Source organism: Dipodomys merriami, unplaced genomic scaffold (genome assembly GCF_024711535.1).
Source record: "Dipodomys merriami isolate MVZ:Mamm:240054 unplaced genomic scaffold, mDipMer1.0.p SCAF_66, whole genome shotgun sequence".
Classification (NCBI taxonomy): domain Eukaryota; kingdom Metazoa; phylum Chordata; class Mammalia; order Rodentia; family Heteromyidae; genus Dipodomys; species Dipodomys merriami.
This window is the reverse complement of record NW_027206246.1, coordinates 5,452,610-5,465,948: the sequence shown is the minus strand read 5'-3', so window position 1 is coordinate 5,465,948 and position 13,339 is coordinate 5,452,610. Positions and strand designations below refer to the sequence as shown.

Here is a 13,339-nt window from a genome sequence, read left to right as displayed (position 1 = left end):
TGCTGGACACTGATGGCTCATGCTTGTCATCCTAGCTAATCTGGAAGCTGAGATCTGGAGGATCACGGTTCAAAGCCAGCCTGAGCAGGAAAGTGTGTGAGACTCTTATCATCGATGAACCATCAGAAAACAAGAAGTGGCCCTGTGGTTCAAGTGGTAGAGTGCTAGCCATGAGAGAAAGAGCTCAGGGACAGTGACCAGGACCTGAGTTCAAGCTCCAGGACTGGAAGAACAAATCTTTATTGGAGGCTTGTTTTCCCTTTGAAAACAATTTCTTCTTTGTGATAAGCATAGCATGGGCCTCTTCCCTGGCCACCAATAGACCATTAGATGTCCCTTGAATATGGGTCACCTCCCAGCAGCCTTTGCCCTACCCGACTCGCAGTTTACCCTTCCCATGACCCAGCAGATGGAGGCTTGAGAAAAGGCCACCTGGCCATCTACTTATGGTGGCTGCTGAGGCTTTGGAGAATCATCATGTCACATAGTCATCATCTACATCAGTCTACAGAAGAAAGGGAAGGACCATTCCTCACCTGAGCCCGATAGCTGTGGGTGGCTCTGGATGTGGGGCAGCTGCGGCAGGATGTGCTTTGTGGGGGAGTCCTCTATGGGGTTGAGAATCTTGATCTCCCTTCTGGTAGTTTCCACACTGTGTTGAAGTGGCAATTCTTTAAAACCTTTCTGCTCCTCCCTCATTTCGCCCGCCCTGGAGCCTGGAGTCATTCAAAGCGGCGGCAGTGACAGGAGGCTCAGCTTGTGCTGGCATCTGGAGCCCGTTGTCCATGTCTTCCCCTGTGACGAGTGATAACGGCTCCCACAGCCGGCTCTCCATTTCTCCATCTTCTCCTAGGACAGATAGTACACATGCTCAGGTTTCTTCTGACACAGCTCAGCCAGAATGAACATCTGCTCTTTACATGCCATGAGGGACTCCTCAACAGTGTGATGTGTGCCGACAGCTGGCTGCATCTATGTTGAAGATCACCCGCTGGACTATGGAAGTCCATCTTATCAGGTAGGTCGTGAACAAAGTATATTTTCTTCTTGGACACCCACGTGTCCCACTTCCCATCCCCACACAGCTGTGGTGCCAGCTCATGTGATGGAGGGCCTGTGGCTCGAGCTTTCTCTGGCACTGAGCTGCCAGGTGAACCTGGTGCCTGCAGCAGGCCTGCCACTCCTGCTGCAGGAGTTTCCCCCTGTGGATTTCAGCCACTAAGAGTGCTCACAAATCCATGTCCCTCTCGGTTTGGGGAATGTCTCTATCCTCTGCAATGGTCACGTGGGGGGAGTCGACTCCTCACCTTTTGCTTCTCCAGGGTTTTAGACTTCTGCTTCCCCAGGGAACGCCAGGAAGCTCAGCTGGGCCTGCAGCCACTCCTCCTGTGGTCTGATTACTTTCAAGCACTTGAGAGTGTGCTGCCACTTTGAGGGCACTACCTGGTCTCCCCAGTTGGTCGGGCTGTGCACTTTCTTCAGCTGCTCCAGGAGTTAGGTCTGCCTCTCTATGTGCTGTTGCAGGGCCTCCTTCTCGGAGCTCAGCCGCTAATTGGTGGAGATGTGGCACTCATAGATGGCTCTGAGCTCCTGCAGCGGGGCCAGGGACTGTCTTGCTGGTCCTGAGATGCTTGGCTTTCTTTCTCTCTCAGCCACTTCTTTCCATTCCTCTCTCTTCTCCTCTGTGTGGACCAGCTGTTCCCGCAGGTGTTTCTTCACCTGCTGCTCTGTGTCCAGGATGCTAGCGAGCTTCTTCTCCTCACTGCTCACCCTGTGGAGAGCCTCCCACAGCAGGGCCAGCTGTTTCTCCAGCTGTCTGTCACACACATATGCACATCATGGGGTCTCGGGGGTCTCCTGCCAATCCTTGGCCTTCTCCTCCAGTCTGCACAATTGTTCCTGCTGCTCTGCGTTCTGGAGATGTAACCTCTGGTTTTTTGGACCTGGATGTGAAGTTATTCCTCCAGGTTTTTCAACTCCATCTGTGTGCAGTAGGCCTGGGCCTGCAACTGCCACTCAGCCTGAGATGGGCCATGGCTCTTCCAGTGTTCTCTAGGCTGAACACCTGCCTCGACCCTTGCTCCTTCTCCTCGGTCAGTTGGTTCACCCGCTGGGTCAGCTGCCGGGCCTCCTCCTTCCACGTGGACCTCTCAATGCTCAGGTCTTCTGTGAAGGTGTCTCTCTCTAGATTCGCTGTGCTCACCAGTCAGCTCACATTGTCTAGTAGTCTCTTCAGTTCCTCATGCCCCACCAGTGCTTGTTGGAACTTGCAGATTCCTTTCTCCCTGTTGTCCAGAGCACGTCTAGCTTCTCCTGTATCTTTGAGTTCACTTGCTCCAGGTCATCGAAGCTTCTCGCCTTCCTTGAGCAGAAGGGTCACCTCATGCAGCTGTTCAAAGAACATTTCAGTCTCATTCTGTGATCAGTAACCACAGAAGCCGACATCTCCAGCTCTGCCACGCACTGCTCTGCGGCCTGCAGGCAGCTGGTGAGAGCTTCGTGCTCCCTTTCTGTGTCATTGACCACCTGCTGCACGCAGGTGGGTGCACATTGTAAATTGCTTTCTGCAACCAACCTCTGTATGGGTGCCTTGTGGATCTCTAGCTCCATTTTAGGTGCTGCATTCACCTGGGCTATCTTCTCCCTCTCTTTCTTCCATTGATCCTGCAAGTCGGACTTTTCCTGCTTCAGTGGTTGGATCTTGGCACAGAGGTGCCTGGTTTCTTCTTTTGCTGGGGTCCATAGTGGGCACCACGTGTCAGTAGCACCTCTGCAGATCCTTGGTGGTATCAGGACCATTGACACTCTGGAACCTCGTGGCTGTGACTGTGTCCAAAGGTAGGGGAGGCCCATGGTGGGCATCACCTTTGGCCGGACCCTCCATTGAATCTCGCTCCCCGATGGTGTTTGTCTTGGGGATCCTTCCCTTTTTCATGTTCTTTGTTTTCTTGAATGTTGCAGGTCTGTCAGGAGGATTCTTCTACCGGTGTTCTGGTGTTCATCCCCACAGCTTTCTCATGGTGTCTTGTTCTTTCAGACATCTGAGCGCTGGGATGGGAAATATGGGCTGGCCACGTTCCCAGGCTCTGGGAAATCCTCTCTTCTCCCACTCACTGATTAGGATGTCAATTTCGTACTCTACTCCAAAGTCGCCTGGAGTCTTTTGCTCACCGCTTTGCCACCTCTACCTTCCTCAATTGCTGGTAGTGGTGTCAACCAACAGAGGGAATCCTGGAGCTTCCGGGCAACATGGAATTTGGGTGTGGCCGCCATTCTTGTATCCCATTGTTCAGAAAGAACCATGAAAGAATGGGGGTGTGACCAGAATACTGTGATGCAGGCAGAATGGGCGGAGTCAAGATAAGAGCAGCTGCTTTCCAAGGAAACTCTGTCCAATCCTGCTGGGGACACGATGGTGACCTGCTTTAGCTGGATGGCTGCACAGATTGTTCTGTATGTCTGTTTGTTGCCAGTCCTGGACCTTTAACTCTGGATCTGGGCACAGTCTGTGAGCTGCTTTTGCTCAAGGCTAGCCCTCAACTTCTGGAGCCACACGACTCTACTTCTGACTTTGTTGGCACTGAAGTTGGACAGGGGTGACTTTGACCATGATCCTCCTATCACAGACTTGTAAGTAAGGAGAACTACTGAGAGCCATGGGTGCCTGCCTAATCATTGGTATTGCTGATGTTCTTGGACAGACCTGTGAGTTCCCTATCCTGAGGATTAAATGGTGGAAGCTGGAGCCCACAGTTTGAATCCTGTTCCTGCCACCTCCAAATGGCAGGAGATCCTAAGAAATCCATTCCTATCCATATGAATACCAATGGAATGTGATATATGTCATGATTGAATGGGCAGTTCTTGAACGATTCTAGGATAAAATAGTACACAATTATATCCTAGGACTCTGATCAATTTTAAACTAACACTTTATGAAGCATTTAAACAATCATATTCATTAAATGGAGACATAATGAAATATCTAAGAATTGGATGTCACATTGTATGAAGGTGCCATTTTTTTCTGCCAGGACTGGGATTGGAACTCATGGTCTGGGTAACTCTGTTGCACTGTGTGGGAAGGGGAAGCTCACCTCCGTGAAGTCAAGAAATTCAAGTTTGTTCCTTAGGCCTGAAATCGATCCCCAGCACTAGAAAACATCTTTTTCATGTATATTTTACATACATTATGTTTACATACATATGTTGACTCTTTATTGCATTCAGTGTAGTTATTCATTTTATTTTTTGTTTTATTTATGTATTGGCCATTTATTTTATTAAGTATTATGGCACATAGAACATTGATTACATTGATTACATAGGATATAGGTCTGCATATGTATTCCACTTCACACCTGACACCCAGGAATTTCACAGAAAAAGAAAATGTGTCACCATCAGCTTCTTACTCCATGATTCATTGTTTGGGAGTGTTGGTGTCTGAATTCAAAGCCTACAAGGCCAAATTCCTGAATGGGTGAGTGTCAGCACGCCATCCTGGGGCAAATTGAGCTGACAGGCAGTTCCCAGGGTCTGAGATCAAGCCCCTAGGGTTGACAAAATAAGAACAGATTGACATGTCGATGGTATTATGCTAATAAATATTTATCTTTATAGAGTGCCAGAGATGTCTACACATTATTCAGTTATATAGACTACATTTCTACCAATTCTTGGGTATTTATTATGCCTCTATGTAATTAATGGTATTGTTTTAATCCTTAATAAACTATTAAGTAAATCAAGGAACTGAAATTATTATATCCCTGTTTCATATTAAATAATGTTTCATATTAAATAAAATCAGTCTACTGAAATTATTATGTCTAATTTTATATGATTAGCATTCACGATTAGCTCATTCAACTGTGACATTGATAACATTCCATGGTTATTCCTATGGATGGGAACGAGTCTCTTAAGATCTTCCACTATTTGGAAGTGGCATGACTGGGATTCGAACTCTAGACCTATGTTCCTGTGCGGGACTATGGCTTCCTCAATAGCCTGCTAGCCTTCAGCAATGCAAGATGAAGTACCCTTTGGAGCCCTGTCATTCAGCTCCAGATGGTCATGGTGCAAAGGAAGAAAATGTAAAAATGCAATCATGCAACATTTTTTTCTTTGGTCGGTCATAGGGCTTGAACTCTGGGCCTGAGTACTATCCCTGTGCTCTTCAGCTTAAGGCGAACACTCTACCACTTGAGTCACAGTGTTACTTCTGGGTTTCTAGTGGTTTATTGGAGATAAGATTGTCACGGACTTTCTTTCCCGGGCTGGCTTTGAACTGTGATACTCAGATCTCAGCCTCCTGTGTAGCTTGGATTTCAGTTGTGAGCCACTGGCGCCCGGCTCTGCCACTTTTTTTCTGTGCATATTTTTCCCACTTGCAAAGCTTGGAGATCTAGGATCCCAGGATAGGCTGTGGCTCCAGTGGCTGCACCCCCGCCTAGGATGATAGAAGCTGAGGCAGAGTTGCCATGACCTGAGTTCAAGACCTTGCTTCGCAAAAAAAAAAAAAAAAAAAAAAAAAAAAAAAAAAAAAAAAAAAATTAGCTCCTTGGCTTGCAATTCACGCTGTTTGTTTTTCTACCAGGCTTTGGATTTGAACTCAGGGTCTGCGTAACTCTGTAGCACTGTGGACAAAGGGGAAGCTCACCAGGCTTGAAGACAAGAAAGTTGGGCCTGGTCCCTAGGCCTGAATTCAAGCCTCAGCCCTGGAAAACATACAATTTATATTTATTGTAAAGATAGTATTTGTATTTACCTATAGATGTTCAGTCCATATCCTGTTTATTGTGGTTATTGATTGTATTTTTGTTTTATTCAATTATTTACCATTTATTGACTGTGATGATATGCATTCCATTTATTATACTGATGGCATCCCATCACACAGCATCTAAATTTGTAGACGTGTTCTCCATCATGTCTGACACCCAGGACTCTCAGAGAAAATGAAAACAGGTGTAACACTTGACTTCTTATTCCACAATCCAATTGTTTGCAGTGCTGGAATCTGAACTCAGAGCCTAGCAGACCTAATTCAACACAGCAACCTCTAGCCAAGGAAGCTGCCAGACAGTTCCCAGACCCTGAGATTGAGCCACAAGGGTCGACAAAATAGGCATATATGGATAGAATTCCAGAGACATCTACTTAGGATTCAATGACATCAACTACATTCCTACCAACTCTTATGTATTATGCTGCCATTGAAGGAGTAGTATTGTTTTCATGCTTAATAAACCATTCATTAAGATCAATCAGCATCCTAGGATCATTGCGTCCCATTTTAGATTAGACCATTTTAGATTAGACCGATGCCCGCAGAAACTTATACAATCATGAATTACCAAACATTCCATCGTTATTCCTGTGGATAGGAACAAGTCTCTTGGGAAGTCTCCCCACTGGTAGGTGTCAGGACCAGGATTCAATATCAGGGCCTTCGATGACATATGGGCCTGTGGCTTCAGCAATAGCCCACTAGCCTTGGCCAATGAAAAGTGAAGTAAACTTTTAGCTTTGTCATTCAGACCCAGGTTGGTCACCATGCAAAGGAATAAAATGTAAAAAAATCCATCCCGTGGCTATTTTCCAGTGAGGTTTTATTTTTCTCATGCAAGGCTTCAGGGCCTAGGATCACAGGATCGGCTATGCTCCCATGGCAGCCAACCAGCCTAAAGTGATCGAAGCTGAGGCAGAGTTGCCATGAACTGAGTTCAAATCGCTTGGTTGGCAAAAAAATAAAATAAAATAAAAATAAAAAATAATAAACCACCCTAGCTCAGAATTAGCACCATTTTTTCTGCCACAGCTGGGATTCCAACTCAGATCTGGGTAACACTATAGCACAGTGGGTGAAGGGGAAGCTCACCATCCTTGAAGACTACAAGGTCAGATCTGCTTCCAGGGCCTGAATTGAAGCCCAGATCACCTTCAATCTGCAGACCACCAAGTTCGGACCCAGCATGGTCACCATGCAAAGGAAAATGAACATAAAAGCGCCAGGTGGAACTTCCTGCCACTTTTTTTTCCCCTTCACGGTTTTTTTTCCTGCAAGCCCTGGGGTCCAAGGATGCGATGATGAGTTGTAGGTCCAGAGGCTGCAGCCTAGGATGATTGGAACTGAAGCAGAGTTGCCACGACTTGAGTTCAAGCTCTGAGTCTGTTAAAAAAAATTGTGAAGGAAGCACCCTAGCTCCGAATTCACCCCATTTTACTGCCAGAGCTGGGATTTGAACTCAGGTCTGGGTAACTCTGTTGCACTGTGGGGGAAGGGGAAGATCACCATCCTTGAAGACTACAAGTTCAGGCCTGCTCTCAGTGCCTGAATTGAAGCCCCAACACTGACAAAAATCATGTGTCCACCTATTTTACACATAAGATCTCTATTTACATACTTGTGTGGAATGCATCATGCTTTCAATGTAGTTATTTATTTTATTGTGTGTCTTAGAGATGCATTTTGTATTTTATTGCATATGATGACAGATATAACTGTGCTGATATGCATGGCAACCTATTCCAATGTGTACAGAGTTGCCTATATAGCATACTGTGTCCTGGCTGAGACCCAGGACTTCACAGCACAGGAAAACAGGTGCAACAATGGGCTTCTGAAAGAAGCATTCATGTTTTGGCAGAGTTGGGATTTGAACTCAAAGCCTAGCAGTCCCAATTGGTAAAATGGTCAAGGGGAGGACACTGGCCAGTGAACAACTGAGGAGTTAGGCTATTCCCAGGACCTGACATTGAGCCCCAGGGAGAGCCAGGATAGGCATAAATTCATAATTGAAACAGGATCTGTATTAACATATTGGTGTAGACAGCATCTTGTGTTCGGTGCACTTCTCCTTAACTTGTGTCTAATTCATGGAGGTATTGTGTATTTTACTGAGTATGGTGACAGATATAACTGTGCTGACATGGATGGCAACCTGTTCCCATGGTTATAGAGTTGCCTATGCATTCATTCTCCATACTAGCTGAGACCAAGGACTTCCACATGAGAGGAAAACAGGTACAAAGACTGGCTTCTGACATCAGGATGAAACTTTTGTCAGTGCTGGGATTTGAACTCAAATCTGGGTAACCCCATTGCACTGTGGGGAAAGGGGAAGCTCACCATCCTTGAAAACTAGAATGTCAGGTCTGGTCCAGGGCCTGATTTGAAGCCCCAGCACTGGACAAAATAACAAGCCCACCTCTTTTAAACTTAGGATCTCTACTTCCATACTGGGGTGGTATGCATCTTGCATTCAAGGTAGTTTTTTTTTTTATTTTGAGTCTTATTCATAGATGTATTGTGTATTTTATTGAGTATTGTAACAGGTATATCTGTGCTGCCCTGGATGACAACTGATTCCCATGAGTAGAGAGTTGCCTATGCATTCTCCATCGTAGCTGAGACCCAGAACTTGCACAGCACAGAAGAACAGGTGCAACGACTGGTTTCTCACATCAGGGTGAATTTTTGGCAGAGCTGGGATTCGAACTTGGGGGCTAGGAGGCCCAACTGCCCAATGGATCCATGTGAGCATACCAGCCTGTGAACCACTAAGGAGCTGGGCCTTTCCCAAGAACTGAGATCTAGCCCTAGGGAGGCCACAATAATCCTCAATGCATCATTGAAACTTGGGATGTCTATTCACATCCATGTGTGGACTTCCTCCTGCATTGAGGTTAGTTATCCTCTCCATTTTGTTTGTTATTCATGTATGTATTGTGTATGTTCTTGAGTATATGATGACAGGTATAACTGGGCTGGCATGGATGACAACCTATTCCTATGGCCACAGGGTGGCCCATGCATTCTACATCTTAGAGGAGACCCAGGACTCGCACAGGAAAGGAAAACAGGTGCAATGATTGGCTTCAGAAATCAGGATGAATCTTTTGGCACTGCTGGTATCTGATCTTGGAGCCTAGCAGGCCCAATAGGCGAATGGATCCACGTGAGCACACCAGCCTGTGAGCCACTAAGGATCTAGGCCATTCCCAGGACTTGAGATCGAGGCCCGGAGTGAGGGGGAGCACAATTGTCGTCCATTTATAAGCTGAAGATAGTATGCAAATAAGTACATATTTGAATAGAGTAGGAGACATGGCGACCTGTGATGGAATCCAATTTACCCTGTGACTACCAATTCTCAGATCTTCCCCAATGCCTCCATTTCTTGACTGTGATGATTATTGTCACACTTCATCAACTCTTCATAAAAAATAATGGATACCCCATGAGTCTTGCTTATCATTTCCTACTTGCATCCTGCAGGAACTACTCATTCAAGGATGAGATGATCACATTCCACACTTCCTAGGTCCAGAAGCGAGTACTTCAGGATCTTCCACCATTCCCACAATGTTGGGCGGCTGACCCGGATTCCAACCCATGGCCTCCGTTGCATGGTTGGCTGTGACTTCCCCGATAGCCAGCAGGTCTTCAGCCATGCCAGGTCACCTTCACTCTGTAGGCCGCCGGGTTCAGACCAACAGGGTCACTATGCAAAGGAAAATAAACGTACAAGCACGAGGTGGAAATTCCTGCTGCTTTTTTCCCCTTCTGGCCGTTTTTTGTTTTTGTTTTTGTTTTTGTTTTTTCCTAGGATCCAAGGATGGGCTGTGGGTCCAGAGGCTATATCCTAGGATAATTGCAGCAAAGGCAGTGTTGCCTCGACTTGAGTTCAAGGCCTGGGTTTGGCAAAAAAATAACATAAATAAATAAAAAATTATGAATGAAGCACCCTCGCTCAGAATTCACGCCATTTTATTGCCAGAGTTGGGATTTGAATTCAGGTCTGGGTAAATTTGTTGCACTGTGGGGGAAGGGGAAGATCACCATCCTTGAAGACTACAAGGTCAGGCCTGCTCCCAGGGCCTGAACTGAAGCCCCAACACTGGCAAAAATCATATGCCCACCTATTTTACACATGGGATCTCTATTTACATACATGTGTGGAATGCCTCATGCTTTCAGTGTGTGTCTTAGTCAAGACTGCATTTTGTATTTTATTGAGTATGATGACAGATATAACTATACTGACATGGATGGCAACTGATTCCCATGTCCATGGAGTTGCCTATGCTTTCTCCATCCTAGCTGAGATCTAGGACTTTCACAGGACAGGAAAGTAGGTGGATCTATGGGCTTCTAATATCAGGATTCATGTTTCGGTACTGTTGTGATTTGAATTCAGAACCCAGCAGGGCAATTGGCGAAAGGGTCAAGGAGAGCTCACTGGCCTGTGAGCAACTGAGGAGCTAGGCTGTTCTCAGGACCTGACATCGAGCCCCAGGGAGGGCCAGGATAGGCATAGATTCATCCTTGAAACATAGGATCTATATTGACATATATGTGTGAACAGCATCTTGCATTCAGTGCACTCCTTTTCCTTATTTTCTGTCTAATTCATGGAGGTATTGTGCATTTTGCTGAGTATGGTGTCAGATATAACTGTGCTGACATGGATGATGACCTGTTCCCATGGTTATAGGGTTGCCTATGCATTCATTCTCTATCCTAGCTGAGACCCAGGACTTCCACATGAGAGGAAAACAGGTGCAATGACTGGCTTCTGACATCAGGATGAAACTTTTGTCAGTGCTGTCATTTGAACTTAGGTCTGGTTAACTCCATTACACTGTGGGGGAAGGGGAGCTCAACATCCTTGAAGACTAGAATGTCAAGCCTGGTCCAGGGCCTGATTTGAAGCCCCAGCACTGGACAAAATATAAAGCTCATCTCTTTTTTTTTTTTTTTGCCAGTCATGGTACCTGAACTCTGGGCCTGGGCACTGTCCCTCAGCTCTTCAGCTCAAGGCTAATGCTCTACCACTTGAGCCACAGCACCACTTCCAGCTTTTTCTGCTTATGTGGTGCTGAGGAATCGAACCCAGGGCCTCATGCATGCAAGGGCAAGCACTCTACCACTGAGCTACTTTCCCAGCCCCATAAAGCTCATCTCTTTTAAACATAAGATCTCTATTTACATACAGTTGTGGTATGCATCTTCCATTCAATGTAGTTTTTTTATTTTGAGATTTATTCATGGATGTATTGTGTATTTTATTGAGTATGGTGACAGGTATATCTGTGCTGCCATGGATGACAACCTATTCCCATGGCTATAGAATTGCCTATATAGCATTCTCCATCCTCGCTTAGGTGCAGGACTTTCACAGGACAGGAAAACTGGTAGATTGATTGACTTCTCACATCAGGATGGATCTTTTGGCAGTACTGGGATTTGAACTCAGGGTCTAGCAGGCAAAATTGGTGAATGGGTCAAGGTGAGCATATCAGCCTGTGAGCCACTAAGGTGCTAGGGCATTCCCATAACTTGAGCTTGAGCCCAAGGGTGGGGCTGGTGCACCATATTCATCCATTCTTATGCTGAAACATGTGTGCTAATAAATACCTATTTGTATAGAGTCGGAGATGTGGCGAACTGTGTTGGAATCCTATTTACCATGTGAGTACCGATTCTTGGATCTTTCCCAATGCCTTGATTTCCTGAACGTAACTATTATTGTCATACTTCATGTAGTCCTAATTTAAAATAATCATTGTGCCAAAGGTCTTGTCTATCATTTCCTATGCGAATCATGCGTTAACTTCTCAACTCTTCCCTAGACCTGACTTCAAGCACCAGCCCAAAAAACGTAACATTTATAGACATCTTAAATATTTGATTTATACTTACATCTATATATTAGTCTATACCGTGTTTGTTGGAGTGATTCATTATATTTTATTATTGATAGATTGATTTAGCATTTATTTTATGGGCTGTGAGTGCACCTATAATATTTATTACATTTATTCCAATCTATTCCATAGCATGTAGCTTTGCAGATATATTATGTGCATCATACCTGACACCCAGTACTTGAAAAGGAAAACAGGTGTCACACATGGAATCTTACACCAGGAAGAAACTTTTGGCAATGATGGAAACTAGACTAAGGGCCAAGGAGGCCCAACTCATGAATGGGTGAGTGTCATCATGGCATCTGCTAGCCCATTCAACTGCCAATTGGATCCCAGTGTCTGGGATCAAGCCCCAGGTTTGGCCAAAATAGCAATAACTCTCTATGTAGATAATGGTATATAAATAAATATAAAATTAGATATTTAGATACTGTCAGAAATGTCTATCAGGTATTCAATGATATATACTACATTCCTATGGATTCTCAGGTCTTCAGTGAGGATTCCATTTAATCAATGGTATTCTTTTAATGCAAAATAAACTATGAATTTTAATCGATCTGTGTCCTGTGATTATTGGGTCTAATTTTATGCTAGACTGATTCATGAACTACTCATCCAACCATGACACTGATCACATTCCTTTGGTGCTCCTAGGGACAGGCAATAATTTTGTAGGCTCTCCAGCCCTTTGTAAGTGGCATAACTAGGATTCAAACTCAGGGCCTAGGTGTCCAGGTTGGCCTATGGCTTCGCTGACAGCCCGACAGACTTCAGCAATGCCAGATGAACTACAGGTTGCAGCCGTGTCACTTGGACACGGGAATGGTCACCATGAAAGGAAGGGAAACCCAAGAAACTGCTGACCATCCGCAGATCACAGCTTTTTTTGATGCCATTTTCATTTTGATTTCCTGTCAGCCCCCAAGGCCTAGGATCCAAGGATAGGCTGTGGGTCCAGAGGTTTCACCATCCCAGGCTAGGGTGATGTTAGCTGAGGCAGAGTTTCTACGACCTGAGTTCAAGCCCTGTGATTGACAAATAAATAAATAAATAAATAAATAAATAAATAAATAAATAAATAAATAAATAAATAAATAAAACCTAAAAATATTAAAAGGACTAATGAAGCTCCCTTGCTTGGAATGTGTGTCTTTTATTTTCTGCTAGTCCTGAGGTTTGAACTCGGAGTCTGAGTAAATCTGGTGCACTGTGGGGAAAGGGGAAGTTTACCCTCCTGGAAGATAAGGAATTCAAGACAGTTCCCTAGGCCTGAATTCTAGCCCCAATCCTGGAGAACATAACATTTATAGTAATTTTTAGTATATGATTTATACTAACATCCATATGTTCAGTCCATATCGTGTTTGCTGGAGTGTTTCATTATATTTTAGTATTTATTTATTTACCAATTATTTTATTGATCCTGAGTACACCTATAATATTTATTACATTTATTCCAATCTATTCCATAACACGTAGCTTTGCAGACATACTAATACCATATACATCATACCTGACACCCAGAATTTGCACAGAAAAGGAAAACAGGTTTCACACTTGGAATCTTACTGAAAGATGAAATTTTTGGCAATGCTGGGACCTGAACTGAGGGCCA

General features: G+C 44.8%; 1 long non-coding RNA gene across 1 annotated transcript; it reads left to right on the top strand.

The window, feature by feature from the left end:
- Window positions 1-3,329: 3,329 nt before the first annotated feature.
- Window positions 3,330-9,706, top strand: LOC138815688 (uncharacterized). Its single transcript, XR_011368416.1, has 3 exons — window positions 3,330-3,630; window positions 8,493-8,693; window positions 9,287-9,706. It is a non-coding gene; the product is annotated as an uncharacterized lncRNA (long non-coding RNA).
- Window positions 9,707-13,339: the final 3,633 nt, after the last annotated feature.